The sequence below is a fragment of the Micrasema longulum genome, unplaced genomic scaffold, assembly GCF_059751315.1.
Source record: "Micrasema longulum isolate JH-2025_06_02 unplaced genomic scaffold, ASM5975131v1 h1tg000830l, whole genome shotgun sequence".
Taxonomy (NCBI): domain Eukaryota; kingdom Metazoa; phylum Arthropoda; class Insecta; order Trichoptera; family Brachycentridae; genus Micrasema; species Micrasema longulum.
In genome coordinates, this window is record NW_028278022.1 from 718,793 (window position 1) to 744,831 (window position 26,039).

Consider the following 26,039-nt stretch of genomic DNA (forward strand, 5'->3'; position numbering starts at 1 on the left):
CGGATCATGTGTAATTTTTGGATGCTTAGTGAAGACAAGGTTCAAAAAAATATATATAAATAAAAGTATTATGATTGGATATTTTTTATACATAAAAATTGACTCTTAAGTACTATAATTAACAATCTTTAGAGAGCGAAATGTATCCGCTTCAGTGCTCGAGGACCTTAATGTGGGTTTAAGGAACAGCAAAAAGAGCGACAAAGAAAATCTTGAATAATCCAATATCGTATATCTTTAAATAAAATGGACACAAAAGCTTTTTTATAGCAGTTTCGTTTCGGGAAAGGCTGGATATAATATAAAAATCCTCTGTTATCACTGTCCGGTGAGGCTTGAGACACATCGCGTCCAATCTTTGTAGGCTCCTGGCGTAATTTATCGCCGCCAGAAGCGCTTTCTCTGGTACATTATTCAAGGGTAGACCCTACCCTGAGTGGCTTGACACGCACCAGAAGACGAAATGCGACGCTTCCTAATAATAATCATGTGACTTATTTACTGGCGTCATTTTACCCTTTTCAACCAGAGCGAAATAACAAATATACAATATTGTTTTAGTTTGATTGTATTATTAACTCTTGTGTGGCTGTGATGTCACACTTGTATGATATGATACAAGACTTGATATATCTCTCTTTTTTTTTTAAAGATGACGTCGTATTTTTTTAAATCTTTAAATGGACATTTGCACACCGGATTTGGAAAGTAAATTTCTATATCTATGCTGGATGCAGGGGCGAATCGTCCATATAATCGATTATGCACAGCTAACCATTATATTTAACTAGGAATTATAATGTTTAATAACAGATTTAACTATCGGAGAATCAATAAAATAATATTTAATTATTATAAATCTAGACTTCACCGTTTATACCTTCATTAAAAAATAAATATTACCACCTAAAAGTGCACCCAGCGCATAGTCCGTTCTCAATGCGTGATAGAAACGAGCTGATTATTGCAGTTTATTTCTCAATACAAAATATATACTGTATTTTAACATTAAAAAACCAAATAAGTATATTTTCCTTGCTGAGTTTACTCGCAGATTACAGATATTATTTGAAGCTTTTCTATTTAGAGAGTAGCATTTCGAACATTATTTCCTAAAGACCATTTTCATTTGATAGTATTCTGTTGACATATGACGCCAGTTTTTTCTTCCGTGCGTCTTAGCTAGTCGCGCTGCGTTTGGTGTTGTAAATTTTTAGGATTAATCATTTTTAATTTAGAAGGAAACAAAGCTGACGGTGGTTCATGTTCCCAGCCATGTCACCAGTTGTCAAAATCTGCTATTTATTAAATCTTCTAAGAGTAGCATTTGTTTTTATGTCCCAATGTCCAGAATGTGTAAATTAATCAATTCGTCTCACAACTTGACGGATTGGCATGGTTTAGCTCGAAAGTCTTATATGATTTTCGTATTTATGAATAAATTGTATACTATTATATTATTGCCCTTGTTTGTCTTTGCTACATAGTTTTATATTGTAATTGGCTAAGGCCGTATATATAATAAATTAATAAATCAACGTCAAATCAGTTTATTCAAGCAGCAATACCATTCAAATTAAAAATCCAGAAAAAAAAAGTTGACAAATTATAATCGGGGATCGAATTTTGAAAATACAAAATGTAATATAAATTTACTGTTTATGTATTCATAAGATTGGCGTAAGTATAGCCTGTAAGCTCGCCAATACATGACAGTTGACAGTAAACATAACCATAGAAAAACATAGCAGTTAGCTCTCAGAAGTAAAGCAACGTGAATGCAGCAATGCTTGAACTACATGTCAATAATATTCTAATAATAAATAATATTATTTGGCCAAACGGAACTTTAAAGCACACCTTGGTTTAATTACTAATAGTATTTTATCGGTTAGGTAGGTGTATTTAAAAAAAATGTTGCGTACCTGAAAAAAGCACAAATAATTATGTTTTTGTAAATGATGTCAGTAGCGACACTCAGAGAGTGGCTTTGTGACGTTTTGACATTTTTTATAAGAAATTCATGGCGTAGCCGAAATACTGTTATAAAAACGAGGATGTTTTTGTTGATTGACGTTAGCAGGCGCTACCCAGGGGCGACTTTGTGACGTGAGAAACTATTTTTAAAAAAAGATTCATGGCGTAGCCAAAATATTGTAATTAAAATGAGGATGTTTTTGTTGATTGACGTTAGCAGGCGCTACCCAGGGGCGACTTTGTGACGTGAGAAATTATTTAAAAAAAGAGATTCATGGCGTAGCCGAAATATTGTAATTAAAACGAGGATGTTTTTGTTGATTGACGTTAGCAGGCGCTACCCAGGGGCGACTTCATGACGTGATGAAATTATTAATTTAAATATTTTTGTTCATTTTACATAGCGTAGCCGAGATAAGAAATTGCGTGGTGTTTCGAAATTTAAGCGTGTAGGTAGCCGCCTAGTTACAATATTATTTTTGTATTCGTATAATTCCTGTTTTATAATGTTTATGTATTTATCGCTATAAGAATTAAACTAAAGATAGTTTTTACTTTTAATCGCTATCCGTTTTTTAAAGTATGTTTGTAACACTCAATAATATTTATTTTTCAAGTATTCAATGTTATTTTTGCATTTTAATTAATATTGTTTTTATAAAGCTTTTTTTTTATTTATTCGAATTTACTAGACTGTTTTTATTACAAAAAATAAAAATGCATATTTCTCTATGTATTTTTCTGTAATAAACAACCTATTAAAATAATACACATCAAATTTCCATTGTCTGTTGATTTGATTTGCAATCTTCTTTTTTTTCGATGGTTAAAACTCTAGGAAATCCAAAGACAATATTTTTTTTACTGTCATATATTGGCGAGCTCACACGCTATACAAAGCCCATAAGATTTTTTATTCCTAGTAAATAAAACATAAGTACACAATTTTATTTATTCGTTTTTTAACTGTTTCATTGTATCCTACTTTTGATCACTCAATCTCGGGGATTGGGCTTTGGAACTATGACAGTAAATGAATCTTCCTACCTTGACGAATAAAACAATAAACATGATATGCTATGCTGATGACGCAACTTTAATATCTGAATCTGACCTAGAAATAATATTGTTTATGTTTTACCTAGCATTACAAAGACTAAACATGTCAATATCAGTCAGCAAAACAAAAAGTCTGACAATATTCAGACAGCCTAAAAGATGTAAGCTGACTATTTGCAGGAAGCGTCTCCTTTCAAAATAATAACAAGTGCGCTTATTTGTTCTAAACGTGTATACATATCCTACCAGTTTTTTTTATGAAGAATTAGTATGCTCAATGGATTCCGGATTCCCCGCCGTATCTTTAAACTTTAATGGCCGTGAGCACGAGACGCCATCCATTGTTCTTTTTTCTATGTAATATATGTACCAATTGGTTTGCGGCAGTAATGCCCTATTCGTCTTTATTAGGAAGCAGTAAACGAAGATTCCGGGAATTAAATTGTACCAACATTCGTTCCCGATAAGAGAATTAATGACAGAGCAAGGGAAGAAGAGTTATCCAAAGACACATTTGCTTTATCTATGATTACTCTACTCGAATTTAAACGAGTTTTTCACGATTTATTGCATTCTCAATTGAAAAAAAAATTCTTAAATTTAAAAAAAAAAACTTATTTACTTTTCAAAGAATCTTTCATAATAAAGATAATTATTAAACCATTAATTAAACAGCTGAAAAAAAAAACTTTTTTTTATGTTCCTATAATTTACCTAAATAGTTCAATTTTGGTAACAATTTTCATAACGTAATGTATTCCGTCAATTAGGAACTTAAACATTCTTAATATTTTAACATATTACAACAGAGATGAAGAACATTTAAGAAAAGGTAATATAGAAGTCTAGGCATCTACAGGGCTTATGACCTGTCAATGGCTGGTTTAAGTGGCCACTTTACACACTGTGTCTTAATATTTATTGTGTATGCAGAGTTTGTTTACCTAACCTCATTCGCGCATCAAACAGAAGGTGACTTAACTACTTTTAAAGAAGTAGTTCTACGTTTTGACCCATTAGTTTATTTGTAGACGTTGCGCGTCGCTCAGTACGCAACTCCTGATTTGAATTCAACCGTGCCGAATTGCGTCGTTTTAAAGTGTAGAAATACTGCTGGGATAAAAAAAAAACAGGAAGGGATCACATTTCATATGTAAATAGCAAAGGCATGTATGCGTAAGTACCAAATGCATTACTTAAAAATTTAATTATTTTTCCGTTTGCCTGGGTAGTCAATTTTTTTACGCTACTTTGATCGTCATATATTATTTAACATGACATTAAAATATCCACTTTATGTAAAAAATATTTTTTTCATTAATTCAATTACTCTTATTAAATGACCCCTTCCTTATCTACTTTGTTGAGTCAATCAATGTTTCTAGGTGTGCAATACAATTTAAGAGCACTTAAAAAATATATATAATTATCTTACATTTGTGGTGACTTCACGCTTGCACGCGGTGAAAGTGGGGCAAAGTGGAAGGTTTTTTGACACTCTGATGTATTCAAATATGATTCTACGCTCCTTCTGGACTATTCTTTCAATTCTACGTGTTAAGTACTGATTTTACATTTTCTATACTGGCAACTCATATAAGACTGTAAATATTCCTTTCCTTCCCAAACCCTTCCTATTTCAAAATCCTTGTTGCTTCTACCGTTCTGTGAGAAAGTCACATGTGAAAATTCACCTCTCTGATAAATCTTTTTCATATACTGCGTCAGCATATTCAAACAAAGTGAAGTTTAGTGTGTTATAAATCGACTAAATTGTACAGTTCATCATCATCTACAACATCTACACGATACCGGTATACGTGCTGCAGCAATAGTGAAGTGCTTCATATAAGAAACAATCGGAAGAACTTTAAAAGTGAGTAACAATTCCATACAGTCCGCTAAAACTCTAAAATCCCGGTGTTATTAGTTACTCGATGCCTGAGAGGCATTGAACTGACCAGACATTTCTTTTTGGTCCTATTCGAGACGGATAAATATCAATTCTTTCCTAAAATTCATTCCCGATTCCTATTACAGTCTTATATAAAGTTTTCATCGTTTATTTGTCTTCCATGTTTTCTTCCATTTGTCCACCAGTGACGCGCAAATTCAAATAACGTTCGAAAATTCATTCGTAATTCATGTAGTAGGTAGGTACCTACACAATATTTCTCGTTTATGCGTAATGGTAATTTGTCTTATTTCTACCAGTGATGTTCAAATTCAAATAACGTTCGAAAATTCACTCGATTCGTAATTCATGTAATAGGTAGGTAGGTTCCTACTCAATATTTCTAGTTTATTCGTAAGGCAATAAATTATTTTCTTATGGCTATTTAGATACGTCATAATAAGAATTACAACACAACAGATATGTCAAATTTTAGTATCATCTATTATTTCTAAATATTTCATAGATTTATACTACGTAGGTATATAAACTCGGTGAATATTTATTTTCAAATTAACTTGCTAGTATTAAAGTGTATAAATCTTGTATTTTTAAATTTTGTTACCATGTCTTCTGAAATAAGATACCGATTGACTTAATTATCATTAACAAATTTATTGACTACTGCCAAATATGTAAATGACGACAATACATTTCATGATTTCAAAACACAATACACTGACTTAGAAAAAATCAGAAATGATTTCTTCGAAAGCCATATTAGTGTCGAAGCTTCTTAAAAGGCTGGTTTCGACCTTGCAGAACACGAACGTAGATATAGTTCTTTCATGAAACAGTTTTATGAAATTAAGAAGATCTATAACTCTCTTCTTAAAGTTAATCCAATTCCCAGTTCAAGTGAATCCACTAGTCACGTCAGTAATTCTAAAATATTTTCTTTGCCAAATATTAATCTGCCACATTTCAATGGTCAGATTACGAAGTGGTTAAATTTTATATCAATATTTAAGAGCCTGATACATAATAATGACGTTATCAACGAAGTGCAAAAATTGCATTACCTCATTGGATGTTTGCAAGGTGAAGCGTTGGACATCGTAAAACATTTACCTATAACTAACACTAATTAGAGCGTCGCTATCAAATTACTAGCAAAACGATGTGAAAATCGACGTCTAATTGCAAACAACCATCTTAACAATATAACAACTTTACCTTATCTAAGTACAAAAAGTGAAATTACATTAAGAAACTTTCTTAACACTTTGTCTGAGAATTTAGAAGCTTTACGCGCTCTCTATTTTCCAGTCAATGAATGGTCGTTTTTATTATTGAATATAATTTCGAAAAAAATAACATCTTCAATTCTAACTTCATTTGAGCTTTCCCATAGGACGGAAATTCCTACTTTCGATAACCTTCTAGAGTTTTTAGAATATCAATGTAGGGCATCTAAAACATGTATGTCAATTCACAATAGAGACAATCAATCAGTTTCACCTGAGAATCGACCCACCATCGCTAAAGTCAGAAACGCTAAAACATTTAAAGCTTCTATCATCACCAATTTTATTAAAAATTGTCCCTGCTGTAATAATGATCATTTATTATATGCATGCAATAAATTCAAAGGCATGTCTATCGATGAACGAAAATCGTTGATAAAACAATGCAATTTATGCTACAATTGTTTGGGAGCACACTTTTTAAAGGATTGTGCTAGCAAAACGTCTTGTAAAATCTGTTCTAAACGTCACCATACCTGTTAAATACCATTATTGTTCAAAATGAAGTACCTTCTACTTCAACGTCATCTGCTAATGGAAATCTCAATGAATTAAATGCACTTAATTCTACGATTACGAAAATCTGTTTTACTGGCGACCGCCATAGTACACGTATGTGACGACTATGGTATTTATCACAATGTACGTGTACTAATTGATAATGGTTCGCAATGTTCATTCATAACTGAATCTTGTGTTCAACGATTACGGTTGAAACGAAAACGTAATCTTGTCTCAATATCTGGTGTCGGTGAAAACTCAACCCAGCTTTCCAGCTGTATCGTTCAGTGTGTTGTTAAACCACTAATATCGCAAACTCCGATACTCAATGTTAACGCGCTTATTTTAAAACGCATAACTAATAATCTACCTACTTGTGTATTACCTGAAAATATATTTAGTCAATTTTGTCATCTAGAATTAGCTGATAAAACATTTCATCAATCCGGACCGATTGACATCTTGTTAGGGGCAGATGTCTATCAAGATATAATACTCGATGGTAACCGAATAAACCCATCACCCAATCTACCTTCTGCATGTCCCTCTGTCTTTGGATGGATTATCCTCGGACGATTTGCTGATTTTCAATTATCAAACAAATTGAATCAAATGTCTTCCTCATTTACTCGTGAGAATATTGTTTCTCATTCAGTTACTTTAGATACAATAACTAACAATTTCTGGGAAATAGCAAATATTCCTCAAATGCTTTTTACTTAACAAGATGTCTTGTGTAAAAATCATTTCGTTAATAATTACTACCGCAATCCCTTTGGTCAATTTATCGTGAGTCTTCCATTTATTTCTGATAATCTCAAATCGAGAAAATCATACCTTAATGCATTAAAACAATTATGCGCATTAGAAAAAAAATCTTCTCGTGATTCTCACTTGAAACCTGCTAATATTGCATTACTGAAGGAATACTTAAATCTAGTTCGTATTAAAGTATTCAATCATCCGAGTTCTGTTGACAATATAAGATATATTTCTCATCATCATGAGTTTAAAGAATCAAGCACCACTAGACTATGTGTTGTCTTTAACGCATCAACAACAAGTTCATCTAGAAAATTATTCAATGATATTCTATTATCTGGACCAAAATTGCAACGTAATATCGTCAATATTATCTTGCGTTTTGGAGTCTATAAAGTTGTTTTCACTGTCGACATAAAGCAGATGTATCAACAAATTTTATTGAACAAAGGTGATCGCAAGTATCAACTAATACTTTGGCGTAATTCTTCTGAAGAACCTCTTCAACATTTTCAGTTAAATAATGTCACTTTCGACATAAGCTCATCTGCATATTTTGTAATTTGCTGTATCTATAAGTTAGTTCTTTTTAATACATTTTATCATCCTAAAACATCTAAAGTTCTCACAAAAGTTATATTCATTGATGACATTGTCATCGGAGTTTTGTTTACGACGATGTGTTTCATGCAAAACCTACGGTTATCCTCCTTAGGATGAGTCAATAACTTGTCTGATGAACTCTTGCAATGGTGGCAAGAGAACATACATAACTTTTGTATTTTGAATCACGTTTCTAAAAAAATATATATTCTTCCAAACGAACCCATGAATATTCAGTTACCCGTTTTCAGTGATACATCATGGAGTTATGTAACTTTTAAGCTTATTGCTGCCGACTATGCGTCAAGAAGTTTAATGCCCGATCAACTGATTAACCATCCCTTATGGTGGAGTCTATCTCGGTTATCTAAATTAAGTCATTCATGGCCATTAATCGTCACTGGTCACAACACATCCTTTCAAAACACATTCCTCGAGTCTCTTCCAGCTTCAGTTGAATTATGTTCCACCGCAGATGAAAGGGAATTCGATTTATTCGATCGCTATAATTCTCTTGAAAAATTGATAAGAGTGACTTCATTGTGTTTGCGATTCATAAAAAATAATAAATTGAAAATGAAAATTTGCGGTCCTGTAACTATTTCTGAATGTAATTCTTCTTCATTATATATTTTAATAAAACTTGCACAACGTCAATTTTCTACAAAGGATATCAAACTCATGGAACAAAATAAACTTTGTTCAACTCGACTTCGTCGATTAAAACCGTTTGTACATACAGAAGGTTTGTTTCGTGTGGGTAAGTGGTTGCCTTCCTCACAGCGACTTTTCTTATTACCGTAAATATCCTTTGCTTCTTCCTAGATCTCACACGTTAACACATTTACTAATTAATTATTATCATATCGCATATTTACATGCTGGTCCTACACTCCTTATTTCTACTCTTCAAAATTATTTTTGGATTTTCTCAGCTCGCGAAGCTGTTTAAATTTCTTTGAATTTTAAATGCATTTGATATTTTCACCTCACACCTCTAAACATTAAACCCACTATGGCTTCCTTGCCTCCTGATCGTGTTCGTCCTGCTCTATCACTTTTGAAGGTCGGCGTCAATATGGCTGGACCTTTTACTATTAAAGTATGTAATCTTCGCAATGCCCAAAGATTAAAGAAATATCTGTTTTACGGTTTCCATTATTTGTATTTCAATAAGTTAATAAAGTTATTGCCTTATTCGCGGGGTGTATGTTAAGTACTGATTTTACATTTTCTATACTGGCAACTCATATAAGACTGTTAATATTCCTTTCCTTCCCAAATCCTTCCTATCTCAAAATCCTTGTTGCTTCTACCGTTCTGTGAGAAAGTCACATGTGAAAATTCACCTCTCTGATAAATCTTATCATATACTGCGTCAGCATATTCGAACTAAGTGAAGTTTAGTGTGTTATAAATAGACTAAATTGTACAGTTCATCATCATCTACAACATCTACACGATACCGGTATACGTGCTGCAGCAATAGTGAAGTGCTTCATATAAGAAACAATCGGAAGAACTTGAAAAGTGAGTAACAATTCCATACAGTCCGCTAAAACTCTTAAATCCCGGTGTTATCAGTTACTCGATGCCTGAGAGGTATTGAACTGACCAGACACTACGATTGTTTAAAATCCGCATTTTTTTCTTTCAGATAGACATAATAGTGTCGTTTTCATAGCAACGACATGATGATTACTATGCCACAATTATTTATTTATTTACGGACTTATTTTGTCCATTTTCATCATCATTCCCTTTCCGTACCTAATGGTGCGTAGAGAACTGCATTGGTACACCAATTGCAGCGTATCTTGATAGTTTTTGATACTTGAAGGTAGGATGATCAGTCTTACGCTCCAGGTACCAGTCCAGGGACTTTGACATGTTCCAGTGTGAAAACAAACACCTTTTAAATAAATATTTCATATCAACCATGTCAGGAATCGAACCGAAGACCTCTTGCGTGGTAGGCAAATGCGCTGACCATTACACCGTGTGGCCGACAATCAGTCCATTTTACAAGAGTAAATACATTTTTTTATAATATATACAGGTACAAATGAAATAAAATTAGAGCTAGGAAAAAAAAAAAAAAAAAAATTCTTCTTGTCTAACAAGACGAAACGCGTCATAATTACCCTATATAGTAGAATTATTAATGTAGAATTATTATATGTAGAATTATAATCCAATTAACTTTTTTTATTTTGGATACATTACCAAATTCTTAATATTTATTGTTTTTGCTGTGCGCGATTTTCATATTAATTTGTATTGAGTTGGCTATGTGATTAATTTTATTTTCTGCAGATGCAAACTTGTCTTTGTGAATTAAATTTGTTAATGCATCCAAAACAAAACACGTTTATTGGATTTTCATTCTGATTTGTTTTTTTTAAATATGCAAGAGGGTATATTGTGACGCGTTTCGTCATGTTAAGACATTTTTAAACCAACCTAAATATTTACAAAGTTTGTTGCTGTGCAAAAATAATTGCCGTTTAATGATTGAGGATTTCTATACAAGCCGGAATAAGTAAAATATTAAGTAGTTATTTTCTATATATTTTTTTTATTTGTTTATTTATTATATATACAGCGGCCTAAGCCAATTATAACAGTCACATGAAGAAACATAAATACAAGAAACTGAACAAAAAAAACATAAATCTATGTTGCAAAGACAAACAAGGGCAATACAATAATGGTTTACAATTTATTCATTAAAACTAAAAACATAAGATTTTGAGTTAAACCATGACAATCCAACTTCATCCCACGCTGTTTTAGTCGCGAAGAGATCTACGAAAAGCCGAAAGATCTATCCCAAAGAATTCCAAGTAGTGTAACGAATTGACTAATCTACACATTCTGGACATTGGGGCATAAGAAATTCATTACAACAGAGATGGGACATCACTTATTTATAAATTATTTATTTAGAAGTAAATTATTTTTTTTATTACAAAAAAAAAATATTACTTAATTACTACTTACTGCTCAATTACTTATCATTATAAAAAAAATTAAAAATAGTTCATCAAGTAAAAAATATATTTTGGATACTTTACCAAATTATAAATTGAACTCTACCCATTGTCTGCATACATCATAAATTTGTAAATTAAGTCGGAGATAAAAATTGGAGGTGGACAAAGTCGTGTCATTTGAGGTATTGTTGATTCATCTACCTACAAAAAACGTGTTTTTGTAAATGGTATAAAATACCTAACCCACGCATGCTTACTGTCCTAGTGCCATTCTTTAATGGTATTGAATCAGGATAAATAACGGCACGATCCTAGTACATGACGTATTATTTTGTTTTATCAAATTTTCTCCTTTCTCAATATAAATATACAATATCTTTCTCACAGCAAGTATCGCTGGGACCTTTTGTTGACAGATACAAGATTACACTGTAATGAAGTTAGCCTACAAGCATAGCAGCTTTGATTTTCCGTTAAAAATCTAAGAAAATACTTATATGTAAATAGACAAACTCAACAAAGAAGAATAAATTGTTTTTCACAGATATTCAAATCGAGATGGAAAAAATTATAAGGCTTTGAATTGTATAGTCGAGGTCGAGGTATTGACAAGGTTTATGATCTATCATAAGATGGTAAAATTCCTCATTCTGTTTAATGTTAATCTCTTCTCATTTTTACAATTTCCGAGAGTTGTTCGAATCTTATGTTAAACAGTCAAAAAGATTAAGATATTTTTTTAAAAATATATTTTTTCTTTATGCAGATACTGGTATATTAAGATATAATTCTTAGAGGTATCTATATGTATACAATGATTTCAATATACGCAAAATATTACTCAAGATAAGATTGCAAAAAAAATATCAATTTTGGGAAGGATCAGAAGATTTATTGATAAGGACTCCTGCAAAACTATTTACAAAGCAATTATTGAACCACACGTTAACTACTGTAGTAGCATTTTATTTTTATCAAACAAAGAAAACATAGATAAACTAACTGTATTACAAAATAAAGCCTTTAGAATCATTTTGAAAAAAAACAGATATACGAGGGTAAAGTCGATGGTAAATGAAATGAAATTATTAACATATAAACAAAGAATATTTTACAATACAATGATATTTGTTCATAAAATTATAAACTCTAATAAAAAAACAGAATTTTGGGAAAAAATTGATCGGAACCAGCATGAACACGATCACAATACTAGAGAAAAGAACAAAATTAGACTTCCATTTAGGAAAAAGGCAAAGTCACAAAATTCGATTTTATTTAAAGCAATTAAAAAGTATTACGAAATGGAAAAAAATATTTATGAAGAAAAAAACATATCAAAATTTAAAATAATGGTCAAGACATATGTGATAAACAATTTATAAATTAAATATATTTGCAATGTTATTATTAGAACACACATAACAATATGTATGATATGTGTGCCCTACTTTAAGATTTAAATATAAAAAAAAAAATGTTATAATCTTATCCCTAAACTTTAAGACGATTATCTAAAACGTATGTATCAATAAAGATAAAAAATATATGTAACAGGACAAACATAACGAGAATACAAAGGAAACCAAATCAAATAAAACATTTAACTCTCCCCACTTGATCCCTAAAACTGTACAAAAAACATTCCTATTTAACATAAAATACTGCATGAGAAAAGAGATTTTACTTTTTTAAAAACATTTTTAAAGCGACAAAAGTCTATGAAATACTCATTAAAATAAAATAAAAAGTTACTTTTAAGTAGCATAAAAAACATTTTCAAATTACAACTTTGAATTCCCGCAAAAACGGCCATTCCATTGGCCACGCCCTTAATATGTCGCGATTCATGTTTATTTGTTTTGACCATTCAAATTTGTTTAGGAAATTGTCACAATTCTTAACGTTACAACTGTCAAGGCCAAACATGTCGCGTTTTTCTAGAGACATGTTTTATTTTTAAAATTTCTTTTTTGACTTTATATATGAAAACATTTTTCCGCAATATCCATATTGATTTCGAAAAAACAACTAATTATTCTAAATGCATATCATATATTTTTATCGGTATTCATTTATATTTCCCTATTGCGACGATAATTTGCATACAAAATTGAAATAACATACAAGACGGTGATATTACAGTGACAAAAATACTGACAAATACAAATATAAAAACAGACAACAACAACCCTACCGAATTTAAAAATCAAAAGCAAAGGTATGATAGTCAAAAATAATTTTCAATAGATAAAAACCACAACGACTAACTTGACTTTTAAAAAATAATATTGGGGATGAATTAAAAATTAACCAAAATTTAAAAATAAATATGGACAACGTACGTTGGATTATATTGTTCCAAAAGTATTTAATTTGTTGCCACTTGACATGAAAACATGTCATAGTAAAAATAAAATTAAGTTTCTATTACGTAAGTGGTTAGTAGATAAAACGTTCCTATATTGATTTATTATTTATGTAATATTTATGTAATACATGTTTTAATTTTTTTAATATTTTTTACTTATTATTATTTTTTTACATATATACATTTTTTGAAAAAAAAATAATTTTATCCCTCATTAATTACATTTTTGTTATTTTCTTGGGTTAACCTTTTCTTTTCTTTTATTACTTTCTTAATTTCTTATTTCATTTACAAATGTAAAATGTTAGATCTTAATTTTAATATGTACTTTTAATTTTCTTACTAATTTTTTTTTTTTTTTTCTGTAGATATGAATTGAAATTCTAGATTTACTTTACCTTGTTTAATTTATTTTTTTATCTTGTTTTGATTACACTTATGAGCACACACTATTTAAATACGTGTCTATTATTTTTTTTTCTTATATTTAAAATATATTTAAGTGAATTACTATTCTTTAACTTTAATTGTATTATTTTACTCTATTTTCTTACTTAAAAAAAAAAAAAATCTTTAAATTATTTTTATGTTTATTATTTTATACGTATACAGTATTATGTCTGTACTCTTCTTATTTGATTATTAATTAAAACTAATGTCTGAGCACCCGATGACAAACTATTATTGAATAGTTTATCGGGACAAAATATATCTTAATACTTTGTTTTCTTTATAATGTATTATAATGTAATAATATGTATATTTTATTGAATAAAGACTCTAAAAAAAAAAAAAAAAAAACATTAAAAAACACATGATGACTACTCAATCAAATGAGTAATTTTGACGAAAACGCAACAATTGTCCAACTCAAACGTTAAACATATTATTTTAAAAATAAAAAAAAAACAGGTTTTTTTTTCGTTTTTGTCAAGATAGGCTGTTTAATTTTAGTTTTTTCAAGCAACGCACAGGTACTGAAACGTAAGACAAATCACCTTACCTTCATGTAACAGATGATCAAAAAACGCTACGTTTGGTTTACTAATGCAGTGCCCTATACATCACTAGGTGCGGAAAGGGTAATTATTATTATTTTTACCCCACAACACGTCAGAAGGCCTAATAATAGTGATGAATTATCACACATTTAAAGCATCCACCACATACCCGAATCCGTTTTAAAGACTTTATGTTTTTCTTTGAATTCACTCATACAAGCAGGCATTTTTTTTCATTACGAATCGATTATATTTCTTCCTCTACTAATTAAATTCAGTAAGGAAAAGCGCAAACAAATATTTACATTTACAACTTTCAACGTCCCTTACACTGACGCTCTAAACTCCATCCCCCTTCCCTTTATTGTCTCCATGGTAAGGACAAGGGGACAAGCACAGAACATCCAAGCTCAAGAAATTGATTTTTGTGTTCTCATCGGGAATAGAACCTTGAGCCTTCCGTGCGCGAGTCAAGTGTCTTAGCCATTTAAGAAGCATTAGACAATGCAAAATAATATAAGTTTTTTTTTTAAAGACAGATTATGTGCAACAAATCCTATCCCGACCCTGATCAGCATATCTATAAAAATGAACGAAGGATTGAGAAAGTTGACAGCTTTAAAATACTTGGGAGTTCACAAAACTGAGAATGGAAGCATGCACAAAGAGCTCGCGACCCGCCTAAAAATTGCTGGAGCAACTTTTAACATGATGCTAGTTGTCTGGAAGTCTAGTCTATACTCAGTCAAAACGAAATGCCGATTATTCAAATCTTGTATAATGCCAGTACTCCTATATAGGTGCGAATTTTAAATTTCTAAGTTTAGGAGTAAGTGTTTGAGAAGAATATTAGGTTTAAGATGGTTCGATTTTATAACTAACATTGAAGTCCGATAACGAGCGTCTTGAGGATGCGTCAGTAGACCTGGCTTGGACACGTGCTGCGCATGTCTCGGGAGAACCTTATCCTAAGTTGCCTTTTATTTAAACCTGCAGGCTCAAGCCATCCTGGAAGGCCGTCGATGACGATCTTTCGACTTTATTCAGCGGAACTAAGGTGCGCTGAATTGACGTGGAAAGAAGCAAAAATGCTGGCTGCGGCAACTAGTGATGTCCACATGCTCCACTTAGGAGCGGATGTGGAAAATAAGAAGAAAACAAAGCATAAAAAACTTATGCAATAGAACTTAATCTGTATAATATACTATTCGATTAGTGAGCTCCACCCATGTTATATTCCTTAGCGCCCGAGGGGTTTTGATCACGTTTGCTTTGAGAACTCAACTTGTATGTGTTATAATCTGATACAATCATGTAAATCAATATATTTCGGTGTTCAACACGCTTCGATTTGTAAATATCAAGTGGCTGCCGCGCGCGGCTCAATCGTGTTGACAGAGCTTTTCCAAATGGCCGGAATAAATATTAGTATATTCGTATATTGGCAATCCCCCTTTCCAGAGACCGCCCGCTAACACTTGCGTGAAGCCTTTGGATAAGCGATGCGAAAAATTTGTTCAGACAGAACAGGTTCTTATAATCGAATAATAATAAGAGTTTTTATTTTATATTAATATCTCATTAATATGTAACGTTTTTCAAATAAAATAATTATTAATGTAGGTTAAGTATGAAACAATCGAAGCAATATATAAGAACCTTTTAACGCGCTCTAAGTGTTAATATGTTTCAAAAAATTGAAAAATGCGCGTATTATTTGAATAGTTTTGTTATTTACATTTTTCCAAATATTTTTACGAATTGAATTTAACTGGATGCAAATTAGCATATAAAGAGTTCATAAATCAGCGCATAATCAAAATACAACGAATAAAAGGTTTACTTTTCCGAACTCAATGGTGCAAAAGGCACTGCATTGGTATACCAATGCCAACTATTTTTATCGTCTGTTTCATGAACGTGAGGTGATCAGTATTACATTTCAGGTGCCAGTCCATGGATAGTGAAGTATTGCAGTGAATCACCATTTATTTATTTTTTATATTTATTTATGCGTGCAGACACATATTACAAAAAAACGATAAAGTATCCCTAACTGTATCATAAAAAATAATGTTTTACTTTGCTCCTGACAGAAATCGAACGTGAGACCTTCGACATGGTCGGCAAATGTGCCAACCACTACATCATAAGGCAAACTGATCTCCACTTTATTTCCTTTTAAAAAGTTTTACCCGAGAGTAGCTATTGAAAAAAATGCTCATCCAGAGTTTTGGTTCTGTTTCACAGAAAGAACTGTATTTTTTATCAGTCTGGATACGGAAAAAAGGTTGAAAATCAATTAACGTTAGAACCATTAACAAATCATGCCTGTGAACTTGCTCTGACTCGCTAGAAAACCCTAGTGGAATTTAATAAATGTGTTTTCAATATTTTCATGATAGAAACAGAGATACAGGAACACAGCTTAGTGTCACAACCACGAACCATACCTGAGAAGTTCTTTTGATTTGCTATAAAATCAGTGTTTAGTCGGATCACTTTGCGATTCGGTATTGGCGGCCTCCGTGGTGTAGTGGTCAAGACGCTTGACTCACACACGAAAGGTTCCGGGTTCGATTCCCGGTGAGAACACAAAAATTAAAATGTGATTTTTCTCAAGCCTGGGTGTACTGTGATGTAATTCACCACTGTAATTGGGCCTCCTGGCCTGTTGTGGTGCAAAAATAAATAAATGTACATTTTTCACCCACGCCTATTCTCCAGCCTACCACTAAATATTTTTTGCCTAATTTTTGGTGCACGTTCGTACTATGTATACTACGGTGCAGGTGGTAATGTATTTTAGTATTTGCATGTTTGTGTAGTTCGTGCCATGACGAAAAGATAGGTACGTCTCGAAACCGGCAGACATAAAAATTCGGTAATTGGTTGAATACAAATATTTACTTACATTAGTTTTATTGTTTTCTTTTACAAAACAAAATAATTTATTATTTACCCAATTACTTAAATTTTTGAAGCATTTTTTTTGTCTTTATTACAGTCTAAAAATAAGAAACAAGTTGTGGTAGAGCGAGGTTCAAACTTTAGGTTTCATAGTTTGCAACACTTTCAACTGGATCAAAACACGATATTATCCAGTGGAACCGGATAGTAGTCCCATGGCTAGTGTCATGGAATCATAGATCAAAGGTTCGAACCTTTCTCTACCGCAACTCGAGGGCCTTTTTTTAATAGTGAGTTATTTACAACTTGTTGAAAATTATCTCCCAAAATAAGAATTTTTGGGTGAATCATATAAACGCAAAAATGTTTTTAATATATTTTTTTGCTTTTGGCATTTGAACGTAGTTATGCAAAAAGCAGCCAGCCATAGAAAAGTTAAACTGAGATAATAGCACTTTTGTGAATAAGTTTGTAACTGAATCTACACAACAGTTGGAATGTTTTCGACTTTGACAAATGATAAACAATGAATACACTAGTTTTTTTTTGGATTACAAACAAGAATCTCAACATGTATTTGACTAGTTTTAATAATTTTTAAAGTACCGTAAGATATTTCTAGAGCCATGGGTGTTTTCTGCAAATTAAGAAATGTCGTTTTTGTGATCGACATCATTTTTAAAAGGTGATAAATACAGTTTTTTTGTATAAAAGCGGTCTGACTGTTTTAAGCAAAACATAGAATTGAGCTTAGTGCATTTGATAACATCAATATCTTATTTCATTCAAACCGTAAAACAATTTTATGATGTTGTACTTATCGTTGGAGTGTTTGACGATTTCTATTGAAAATGTAATATTTTATATGTCCATAAATAACGGGTTCAATTTTATTTGTTTTTTTTTAAATAAACTTCAACTGTAGATATTGATATGTACTAAAAAAAGAGAGATTTTTTTGGTGAGCAATAAATTATGGAAAAGCAAAATTAATAGCCATAGTTTTTTTTAATGTTCAGTTGTACACTATTCGAATATTTTCATAATTTTGTCATTCGCATCACTAGTTTAGATTCATTGAAGTGGATCTGAATTGAAGAGATGGGTCTGATTATAGCTCTTCCAGGATTGTCGATTTGTCGGCAAAATGGTAAAATAACGAACGACGAAAAGAATATCAAAATAAAGAGAATTTGAAACACAAAAGACTTTTTATTGGACATTAAATATCCATTTTGCTTTATATATATATAAAATAGCACAATACTAAGATTATTTTCCTCTCATTTATATATTTAGACTTTAAGTTTAAATGTGTAGGTTTCTTAGAACCTTCTAATTAATCTGTAGGTTTTCGCGAGAGTAACGGCGATAGCTGAATTGTACATTTTTTTTTTTTTTTTCATCCAGTTGATTTTTTATCTTATAGACTACTTCTATGAGATATTTATGTGTGGCCTGCTTCAAACTGTTTTTGAATTATCATTAATACAAATGAAAATGTCACATTGTAAGTAATACCCGTATCACGTTAACAAATCGAGTTAACTTTCAGCGAAATCAGGGCATTTTTCACCAAGGGTTATTCGACTCGGTGACTTTCCTAAACCCCCCTTACTTGAGTCAATATCCCAGTCTATATTTAGTTCGATGTATGTAGACCCTTACAATATATATGTACCTACTCTTTTCATAACATCGACATAGGAAAAGATTCGCTACGGAGGACTTGGCCGTTTGAGAATTTGATCACACGAATTTCATATCCTCGCGTTTTAGTAATGTTTGCGCGCAAAGGTTACTTTCTTAAAAAACATGTTTGATTTTTCAATATGGTATAAACAAACAAATGCTTCATAACTATAAACCCTCCCTTCCCGATGATGTGTAGCTACCACACATTGTATGTTATAACTTTTAATATTTCTATAAATATAAAACAATAGTGAACGGTGATTTTATTTGTAGGTAAGCTTTAAAAATATATTTTACGTTTTTACCTACATAGTAAAATATAAGTCATTTACACCATAAATTGCAATTTTTCAGTTGTTCTGTGAGATGCAACAACATCTCTTATCTATGAAATCAACTTAAATGACGATAATAATTAACTTCGTGATATATTATATTATGTAGCTATATTATCCATTACTTTAATATTTAACCAATATAAAAGTTTGTCAAAAATAAGAAGTTTGAAATGTAAACCTACCAATTTGTTCCAGAAATAAATAATGCCAAAAACAGCCGCGTCGAGTGCCACATGTCTTGCGATATGACTGCATGAAAGCAATGTTGGTCAAAGAAAAATATCCCTTAAGAAAAAATATTCGAAATGCTGTTTTGCAATTCGTGAATCTTCAAATATTTTTTGTAATCTGCAAGCTTATTCCAGGAAAAAAAAACCGCCACGGGTTTAAGATGTCCAAAATATTGTAAAATTATTTGTATGAAGAAAAAAACTGGAATAATCGTCCAGTTTTATAGCTCTTTGCCGGCGCTGGGCTTGTTTTATTACTATTTGAAGAAAAACACAAAATGGGGCAATGATTTATAAGAAATAATAATTATTTGAATAGGTGCAAAGGATTTCATGGTCACTTTAATCAATATGTTCCTTTTTTAAATGATATCGTGTGTGGTGTTCGCACGATTTTCGTTTTTTTTTTAAAATAAAATTACCGTTACACGTTGTTATGGATAGTCAAATATAATGTTAAGCTGCGCATTATCGCTTATACAGACGATTTGCCACTGATATAACAAATACTACGTTTAAATTTTCGGTATTCCTCCGTTATAAATTTACAAAAAAACTAATTCTGATTGGGCACAGAAAAAGCATTTAAACTGAAATTAAAAATAAATCACCAACACATCTGAATTTTTTCCGATGTGTTGCATGTCACGGCGTATAAAGTAAAATAGTACCGAATACGATTGTCTCACATTTTTTCTACTTCTCACTTTTGATACTGCAGGTGTGCTTGGGAGTGAAAAGCAATTTCACGCGTCAGATGCGCGTATCGCGAAGTCGCCAGAACTTCTGTACTGTACGCCAGCTTCCAAGATTCGTTTAGAGTGGACGTTTTGCTCGCGCTGCGAGCGTAAACTAATGTTTTTTTTTCATGTTTAAGAAATAAGATTTAAAATGTTATCTTTTTTGACTTAAACTGAAAAGAATTGAAGGAATTTTAGATGTTTATTCATTTTTTTCTATTAAAAATCTCTCATTTTTGTATTTATGTCAACTACACAGCACCGTAAGGATATTTTTGCACAGTACGGGAAGTGTTTAAAACCGGTGATCAATGATAAAATACTTTGAAACTTCAACGATCTTTTATTATTTACAACTATTATAACATATTTTATTCATCATCACTTATTCCTCGAATAGGACGCTATTTAGGTGCCTACCCCCCTACGGGGAAATGGGGTATGATAGTAGTAGTAGTCTTAGGGTATTATTCATAGCGTTCAATTGTTTAAAAATATGTTAACACATTCTAAACACCAAAAAAAAATTTTTTGAAATAATGTTATGATGTAGGTATTAATAATATTTAAAGCATTCTATTTGTGTTAAAACATTTTATTAAATAATTGTAAATAGTTGTGTAATACCACCCATCATTTTTTCCCGTCTCTTCGTCAGGACACTAAAAATATTGGATTTTTTGGAATAAGTAGTTAAAAACTTGAACTCCTTCCACCCTTTTCAAAACTATTTATCACTCCAAGTTAGTGTTGGCCATTAACGCCATGTGTCGTATCAGCACGTTGGTTTTATATTTTTGTGCAACTACTACTTTGGTGAAAGTGCATAGAGGGGTTTGCATTTTGGTGTAAAATAATGTCATGACGAAGAGACGGGCACGTCTCGAAACTGGTTGACATATAAAAGTCGTTAAGTGGTTATACCTTCAATAATTGTTATTAATAGGTAATAATTGTAACTGAATAACTTGTACTGGTATCTGGAGCGTAAGACTGATCATCTTGCCTTCATGTAACAAAAATGGTCAAGACGCCCTGCGATTAGAGTACCAATTCAGTGCATTATGCACCATGAGGTGTTCAAAGAGAATTACGATAATGACTTTTTATATAAAAAAAATTACCATGATTTTAAAAATATTTTTTTAAAAAGGAATTTTAATATATTTTTTACGGTTTTTTTACTATGTCTTTTCCCAAGTTTTAAATATGTTTTTTCAATAAATATTTTTCTTTTTTTTCAATTTTTATTTACAACGTTTTTTTCTATGTTTTTTACTATGTCTCCTTCAACATTTTTACTATGTCTTTTTTATTACGTTTTAACTACATTTTTCAATGTTTTCTTTGTACTATTTTTTTACTACATTTTTGACCATGTATTTTGCCATGTTCTTTACTTTGTTTTTTCTTGTATTTATTAGCTTTTATTAGAAATATTGTTTTTGATATAGATTATTCCATGTTTTTATATTTTAGTAGGTAGGGAGTAAAACCTTCAACTCTCACAACAAACAAAACTCTTACAAAATATATTCATATTTGTTATCAATAACGTCAAATGGTACATTTAAAAATGTATACATATTTGTTATCAATAACGTCAAATAGTGCATATAAAAAATTGTTCATATTTGTTATCAATAACGTCAAATGGTACATTTAAAAATGTATTCATATTTGTTATCAATAACGTCAAATAGTGCATATAAAAAATTGTTCATATTTGTTATCAATAACGTCAAATGGTACATTTAAAAAACCACCTACATAATTACTCTCGTGTAATATTACGGCTTACTGCATTGGCGCTTATAGATCCAAGCCGCAGATATATCCACCTTCTTGGAGTGACACCTGAATGATTTTATCAGAGAAAGCTTTCGAGCCATTGAAGATCACAATTTGATTAAAATGGTTTCTTTCCGTTACATTCCTCAATAACACTCTCCCTCGAAGGTAAAGTCTTTTGTTTGAAAATCGTGGAAATATTTCACCGTCAGTGATTAAATGAGAGCGGTGCAGATAAATCAGTTGAGCCCTTTCTTTATTCTCTTTGAAGCATCTTTGTTTGGGAACCTCTGGACTAGGGGGTTTTGTATGAAATAGTTTACAATCAACACGAACTGTAATTATTTTTCTACCCATTGAAAACGTTCTCAAAATGTATCCTTTACAAATTTATTTTTAACAACAGATATGAAAAACATTTTTGAGGAGGATTACGGAAGTCTACGCATTTACAGAGCACATGATCATAAGCTGGTTTGAGTGGCTATTTTACACACAGTATAACATTTACCCTTTTTTTACTGTTTGAACATCCATATTTCTTCAATAGGGAAGTTCAGTATTTAAAAAATTAAATTTGTTTAAAGTTAATATAAAAACTTTTAATATTAGAAATCAAACACTAATTTCAGTCTACTGAACACTTTATTTTATTTTTACAAATATAAAAAATATAAAAACAAAAATTTCTTGACAATTGTTTCGCCTTGTTAGGGCATTATCAAACGAATATGTGTCATATTACCATCGATACGATTTTTTCGTGTTACGTACATTTTGTATTATACGTGTATGATTCATATAATTAATTATAGTGCTTTCACACTTATAGATTACGCAGACAGCGTGTAGTCTAAGCTTATAACCGAGTTGCACAGTTTAAACCTGCGTTGTGTCAGTGGGTGCCCTGCAAGACTTGGGACCCTCCATTACTCCGCGCGTGTCCTAATTAATGAGAGGAAACTGGAAATATATCATTGGTTGATTTAGAAGAACTTATGACGTCATTTTAAGTACTTCATTGTTTCGTGCATTTAAGAGAAACTTCGTTTTGCGATAATTTAATGATCATTTTTTAAAATCCAATTTCCCGCAGCACTGAATTTCCTTAGCCTTTCTTGAATCTAACCGATGTAGGTAAGATTCATCTGGTTGATTTATTTCACCACTAGGCAATGCCTGAAAACTTTTTTTTATTTCGGATCAGTAGGGTTAATCAACAATATTTCGAGTCTGTCCAAATGTTCGTAGTCAAAGTTTGGTTTTTACCCCCTAGAGGGTAATTAAGATAAACATATTACAACTGGGATGAAGAACATTTTAGGGAAGGAAATATGTAAGTAAAGCTATTTATAAAGCTTACGACCTATCATTGGCCGGTTTAATCTTTTTCTTTTTACAATATAGATAGTTAAACAAAGTGGACTTCAGATTTTTATTTCAACTTGCATAAAGTATATTTATGATTAAAGTGAACTTGTTTGTATTTTATTAACGTAGTTAATAGCTTATTGCAATAACTTCTGCGCTTTCAACTTCAAAACGGTAAAAAGTGGACACCCGTGATTTATTCTCTAAGGTACAGATCATAACTTTCTACAATTATGTAGAAAGTTATAGTTATATATTAATCTAGTTAAAAATTGTATGGAAAGTAATGCAGATACTAATATTTTCAACGATTCATCAAATAATTATACCAGAATTGTAACTGAATTTATAAAATCAAATGTTAAATTTTAATAACCTGTGTCATTATTATAATGAGTAGATAACTTCAAAATGTTAATCAAATTTAATTAAACTTGCCCGTTTATATTTTATTGCTTTTTGATTGGTTCTTGTTTTGTTCATATTAAATTGATAAACAATATCTATGCGTAACAAATTGTGACTCTATTACATTTAAATCAAGATCGAAATGTATGTTACTAAATATTTGAAATTTACGTTTCTTCTTCTTCTTTCCTTTTCATCATCCCTATTCTCTTCATCGTAAAGTGTAGATTTTTGTAAATAAATTTGTTTAAAATTATACGATTCCGTAATACAGTATATCTAGAATATGTCAGTATAGTTATTTTTCAAACTGAATGGTTTGGGTTGGTAGGAAAAAATTACCTCAAGGCAATAGGTTTGCCCTTATATGTTAATGAAATGTTTATTAATATAAAGTGTTAAATACATCTATTATTTTGCCAATTTCGAATGAATTGTTTCTTGTTTGTGAACCGTCTTTACATATATAATTCTTCTGTACGTGTGATGTCACCGAACTCCTCCCAAACGGCTTAACCGATTTAGGTACGGTTTTCAGAGAAATAATAATCTTTGCGCTGAGCGTGTTCGTAGATATTAAAATCTTCAATTTAGTATGTTAAAAGAAGTAAGGAGAATAAATGTTTCATTCATCGATCTACCAGGGTTGCATTTGAAGAGAGTGGATGTACAAAAAAATGGAAAGATATTGTTTTTTTGTGTATAAAAAAGTTTGATTTTGAATGTTTACAAACAGCATTTGTTTTTTTATGGATCTCAAACAAATTTTTTCTTAAGGAATTTAAGTTCCTTATAATTTCTACCATTTATTTCATTTTACTCGATTTTTGGTAATACTAAAATAATATTAAATTCAATACATTTTTTAAAATCGTATTCGTACATAAATACACTCCTCTGTTTGTGAGAAGACCGGAGTTTGACGTTTTTAAAAAGCATGCCATATTCAAAAAAATATTAATCTTATGTTTTAGAATACGAGCATAAACAAGTACCTAAGTATCTATTTAAATTTAATATTAATAATTTTTAGTTTTGGAATTCAATCATAAACGAATATCTAGGTTCCAACTTATCAATAATGAATGCCTTTTCTAAGGTAATAGCAGGAAAATCAACGTTCGGGCAGGACAACGTTTGTCGGATACGCTAGTAATAAATAAAAAGCAACATTAAAACATTGATTTTTATGAAATAAACGCCAAGTATTGTATAATTAATTGACAACAAGTTCATTTATGGATGCATTTTAAAAATGGATTTAAGCTGTTATAAAAAATATGTTCTTATATTTATCAATTAATTAAATATAAAACTGCCGTTATTTAGATTTTAGGAAATATAAAGCAGATAGGAAATATTTACTAGTTCGAGAAAAGACATTAATTAATCTCGACTATACGAAACTCTTCACTAAATTAAACATGAACTTAACAAAACTCGTATGTCACCTAACGAAAACTTATCATTTATACATACATGCGGAATAAATTAATTGTTGTATCGTTAATCTTAGGCGAAACATATAAGATACGATGAAGTTCACTAATGCTTAAATATTCACCGGTTGTTTGTCTTCATCACGGGTCAGATAAACTTCATCAAGGAGGCTCACAACTTCCAATAACAATTTATCTTAGTTTAAAAAGACTTAGCTGGTTTGATCAATTTTTCAAACTTAACATGCTTGATTGAGCATAAAGATTTAGTGACAAAATATAGTGAAAGAAAAATGAGTTCGAGCCAGTTCCATTACGAACAGTTTGGTAAAAAAAGGTTTAAAATTTATTTATAATTACATTTTCATCAAAATGTGTTGTTTTATCCGAGCTCATTTTATTATCTTTTTTAACGAATTCACAAAAAAAAAGGCTCGGACATTTGAGATATAATTCAATTTGTATTCAATCGTATTATTGTAGTCTATAAAATGTATAAATTACTTCAAATGAAAATATCACAGCCTTGTTGTTGACCGCTTATTTTTTTTTAAATAAATTACCGCTGTTTTTATTATTGTTTATACAACAAACTTTTTGATTTTTTTTAAATATGGCGAATAACAATTTAACCTTTAGTACAATT